Source organism: Mustela lutreola, chromosome 9 (assembly GCF_030435805.1).
Source record: "Mustela lutreola isolate mMusLut2 chromosome 9, mMusLut2.pri, whole genome shotgun sequence".
NCBI classification, from domain to species: Eukaryota; Metazoa; Chordata; class Mammalia; order Carnivora; family Mustelidae; genus Mustela; species Mustela lutreola.
The window spans coordinates 111066220-111071391 of NC_081298.1; the positions used below are offsets into that span (position 1 = coordinate 111066220).

The window sequence follows — 5172 nt, forward strand, 5'->3', positions numbered from 1 at the left end:
CTATGCACTGTATTCTCCTAGTGCTGGAGTTTTGCAGTTCTCATTGATTGGTAAACTTGGTCTTGGCTGGATGCTCTTGCTGACCTTCTGGGAGTGGGGCCTGTTGCCTTGATTCTCAGGTGTCTTTGCCCCAGGAGGAATTTCATCGCCCTTGCCAGGGGCCAAGCTAAGTAATATGCTCCAGAACTGCTCTAACATTTTTCCCCTGAAGGCTTTCCTCATAGCTTTAGAGGATGAGAATGAAAATGGCAGCTCCTGCCACAGAGGCTCAAGAGTTAGGCATCTGCCTTTGCTCAGGTCATGATCCCAGAGTTCCTGGGTTAGGATTGAACCCCATAGCAGGCTCCCTGCTCAGTGGGGAGACTGCTTCTCCCTCTCCCTCTGCTTGCCACTCTCACTGCTTGTGCACTATCAAATAAATAAACAGAATCTAAAAAAAGAAAGAAAGAAGAAAAAAGAAGGAAGAAGGAAAGAAAGAGAAAAAGAAAAAGAAAATGGCAGCCTCCCAATCTCTGGCCCCGGAGGAGCCAAGATCTCGGGGCCCCATTGCTCAGTGCACCCTCAGAGAAAAGCAGTTAATCCCTCCTGTCTCCCTGGTCTCAGGCCACACTCTGTGATCACCTGGCCTGTGACCAAGCATTTCTATCTCTGACCCACGGCCCTGTTTGATGTCTCCAAACCCAGTAGATTCCTGCCATGTGATCCCATGCCCCTCGTCCCAGGGAAGGAAGTGGAGTATCCCTGTTTCTGCCACTTGTCGGGCCCCTGCTCAAAGAGTTGTAGCGTGGCCTCACTGTGCCACAGATCATGGTTTATGGCAACTCCGAGCTGAGAGCTCCCTACTTGGCTCCATCTCTGCAGCTGGTTTCCCTGCTCAGATACCTGCCACACTCAGCCGCACCCTCCCATCTTCTTGTGACTCCCAGGGTCCTGAGACCACACTGTCCCGGCGAGCATTACACCCCCCCCCAACACACCCCACTCCTGCTTAGCCACTAGAGTGACATTCCTCACAGGAGCAGACTTCGAAAAGTTCAGATTTTGTGCTCTGAGGCTCTCTGACTTGCCAGTTGCCGGCTTACTGGAGGCTCCCTCCCCTACCCCGCAGTCTATCTTCCCATGTATCGCCACGGACTCCCTTCTCCACACATCCTACCTTGCAGAAAGTGGTTGCTTTTCTGTTCACAGAGTTGCTGCTCTTCTTTTCTTTGATCTCTAGTTGAGTTCATTGGTGTTCAGAATGGGTTGATAGTTATCTAGCTGAGTTCCTGGGACCAGATGAAATTTAGGTCTCCTACTCCCTTGCCATCTTGCTTCTCTCCGAGGAAACCACCCCTAAAAGGATTTTACACCACCCTGGAAGGAGCTCTCCACCCTTTCCCAAGTGACAAAAACTTGATTGGATGCCAGGCTCAGGGAGGGTTAATCAGATTTAAACAGCCCACAACAAGCTCAATAAAACTTAGAAATTCCAGTGGCAACCCTCTCAGGTCCCCGCCCTCCTCAGGAGATTTGTATTATCACTTTGTTATGGCTCAATAAACCTTGCTTTGCTGCTAGAAAAAAAAAAAAAAAACTTTTGTAATTTTTAAAATGTTTACTTATTTATTTTTTTAAAGTAATCTGGACACCCAACAGGGGGCTCAAAACTCACAACCCCAAGATCAAGAGTCTCGTGCTCTATCGATTGAGACAGAGAGGCGTTCCCTATTATCCTCTTATTTCTCATAGGATTATGCTCAAAGTTTGGTGGTTTTCATGGAGTAAGATTCAGGTGTTTGAGAAGCATAGAATTGTGGTCTCACTCTAGCACCAGAAATCACCAATGCTACATACATAGCAGAAATCCAACCTTTCAGAGAGCATTGCCCCTCCCCTGATACCTGAGTTCTTTCTAAGTCAGCAGGAGGCAATCTCCTCCTATCTGCCCCTGTCCTAGAAGGCCTAGGCATCGTCCATTTACATTATCTTGAGGAATCTCAAGGCAAGCCTGATCATGGCCTGCTGCAATTTGTTTTCTTGCTCTTTGAGTTTGCTTAATATCATTTTCTTTTCCTTTATTTTCAGTCTTTTCAGATTTTAAGGGCATCTCTTAGAGATGATGTAACTGGATTGTATCTCCTAGAGTGAGTGGGTGAGTGTGTGATTTGTTTATTTTGCCCAAACTGAAAAATCCTGTCAATCAATAAGTAAATTTAACCCATCACATTTATTATGAGTATCCCTCTGTTGGGACTTATTTTTACCTACTTTTTGTTCTTTGATTTAATTTTCCATCTTTTGTTGGATTGCTGGAATTGAAGTTCTATTACTTTTCTTTTAATGGTTTGGAATTTATACTTTCTGTAGTCTTCTATGTTTTGTTTCTATGTTCTTTGACATATCAATTAAACTTATTTTTTTCTCGTTTTTATTGTTAATAATTACCTATTCCTAGTGAGAAAGGAAGCTTAGCATGGTTTTGCTGCTCTCCATTCCACCCATGATGATATCATCTGTGGTTTTCATTCCAGATTATTATTAAATTTTTTTGTAAAATTAAGTTATTTAGACTAAACATTTTTTGCTTTCACTAATCACTCTTGCATTACTTTTTCTTGTTTTTTCTTCTTTCTGAAACAACTCCTCTAATAATTTTTTCATAAAGTGGGTCTTTTTATATGTGAGAATCTCATTTTGCCATCATGTTTGAATGAAAATGGCCTGTAAATTTTTAGATTTCAAAATTATTCCCTCATCAAAATGGAGACTTAAGGTCTGTGCATTTTTTATATATAAGTCATATTTAAATAAAATAAAAAACCCTTTGAAACTTGAAGCTACCATTCCATTGTCTTTCAGCAACCAGTATTATTGAGGAAAACTACTCTTTTCATATGCCTCATGTTCTTTTGTTTGTGATTTTTTTTTTCCTCCTTGGGTCTTTTCTTTATCCTCAATGTTCTGAAATTTCATCAGTACAGGTCAAAGTGAAGGTCTTTGTTTTCATATTCTGTTTGGCAACTGGTAGGCTTTTTCAATCTGAAGAGTCTTTCTTCAATATTAATTGCTTTATTCTTTGAGCATTTAATGCTCTATTCTTTGAGTATTCTCTTTTTTCCTTATTTTTCTCCATTTTCTCCTTATGGAATTTTGCATATTTGAACTTCTGCATCTACTCTTTTTTTCATGTTTCACTTCTTTGTAGTTTTGCAGTGCATTCTGTTTGATTCTAGATCATGAATTGATTTATCAGCTATAATCTTTCTGCTATTCAGTCTATCTAATGAGTTTTTAGTAAATTTTTACTTTCAAAGGTACTTAGATTTTTTTCTTTTGTGGAGCCCAATACAGGGACTTGAGCTCATGACCCTGAGATCAAGATCTGACCTGAGATCAAGAGTCAGCTGGTAGGGCAGAAGGACATTTGGGAGCCCAAGACACGGGGGACTGCTGGGTAGCACAGAGGTCCCTTCCAGTGAGTAAACAGGAATGTCATGTGGCACTTAGACTAGCGTGAAAGAACTGCCCTCCCCCAATTCCAAGGAGCATGCTGTTGCTAGCAGTAGTGTGAGGTCGCCATAGGCCCACTGTGGCCCACCCAGTGGTCTTGGTTCAAGACAGGGCTGAGGATTGGCGAACTTCAGCCAGAGGTTCTAGATCATCTCCTTGCCCAGGTAATGGTTGATTAGGTAGATCTGGTCCTCTCAGAAGGAGAAGATGTGGTTGGAGAGCCAGCTGGAGCTTTGCAGGTCTCTCCCAAAGGGCTTCTCTACAATGACACGGTTCCAGCCTGTCTGGTTCATGCAGGTGTCATGGATGTTCTTGATGACTGCCTAGTATACAGTGGGGTCAAGGCTTGGTAGAAGAGGTGGTTGGCCTGCTTCCCCTTGTGGAGGGCATTCTTGTGGCTGCTGAGGCACTTGTAGGAGATGGTGTCCTCTTACTGGCCAGCCATGTGGGAATTGTGGGCAGAGAACACCTCCAGCTTGGGCTTCTCCTCTGGGGCGGCTTTGAAGAAAGGTTCGCTCTGTTTTCACATGTCTGCCACTGTGAGGTGGGAGGTGGTGTAGCCCACGATGAAAGTATTTTTGGGCAGAAGGCCATCCTGGAACAACTGCCCGATGGTGGAGTAGATCTTCTTGGCTAAGTTGGCTGATGCATCCATGATGATGAAGATACGTTTACCAGATTGACGGAAGACATTACCCTGGTACAGCTCTTCCCTAGGCTGCGCCACATCCACCACCTTCCTTAACCATTGGGGATGCCTATGACCGGCTGAGCAGACCGGCTGAACGCAAGGTGTGGGTGGAGCCTCAGAAGACCCTCCCCTGGGGGCAGGACAAGCCCTTAAATTTAGAAAATTTTGGTCTATTTTTTTCTTCCCTTTTCTCTGTTCTCCTCCCAGTATTTCTATTATGTGTATGATGGAGCACTTAGTGGTACCTCACAGGTCTTTTAAGGTCTTTAAGGCTTTGTTCATTTTTGCCATCTTTTTCCTTTTTTCAGACTGGATAATCTGCCTTATCTTCAAGTTCATTGCTCCTTTCTCATGCAGCTCAAATCTCTTGTTGAACCCCTCTACTGAATTTTTTTTTCAAGTATCATGCTTTTTAACACCAGAATTTCTTTTTAGTTGCTTTTATGATTTCTGTTTCTACTGATATTCTCTATTTGGTGAGACTGATAACATGTTGTCCTTTAATTCTTTAGATATGGTTTCCTTTAATACTTTGAACATATTTATAATAGCTGACTTAGGGGCATCAGCGTGTCATGGTCAGTTGAGAGTGCAACTCTTGGTGTCGGATCTGGTAGTGATCTCAAGGTCATGGGATCAAGCCCTGCCTTAAGCTCTGTGCTCAGTGCAGAGTCTGGTTGAGTTAGTCTTTTCCTCTGCTCCTCTCACCCCCACTCTCTCTCTCTCAAACAAATAAACAAATCTAAAAAAAAAATAAAGGCTCTGTCTAATACAGATGGCCATCAGACACATGACCAGTTGCCCAACATCACTCATCATTAGGAGAAATGCAAATCAAAACTACAATGAGCTATCACCTTACACCTGTCAGAATGGCTAAAATCAAAAACACACAAAAAAACGAGTGTTGGGGAGGATGTGGAGAAAAGGAACTCTTGTGCACTGTTGCAGGGAATGCAGTGCATTTCTGGTGCGGCCACTGTGGAAAA

At 43.2% G+C, this 5172-nt stretch overlaps 1 pseudogene; it reads right to left on the reverse strand.

Moving 5' to 3' along the window:
• Nucleotides 1-3686: 3686 nt before the first annotated feature.
• Nucleotides 3687-4522, reverse strand: LOC131808428 (glucose-6-phosphate 1-dehydrogenase X-like; annotated as a pseudogene).
• Nucleotides 4523-5172: the final 650 nt, after the last annotated feature.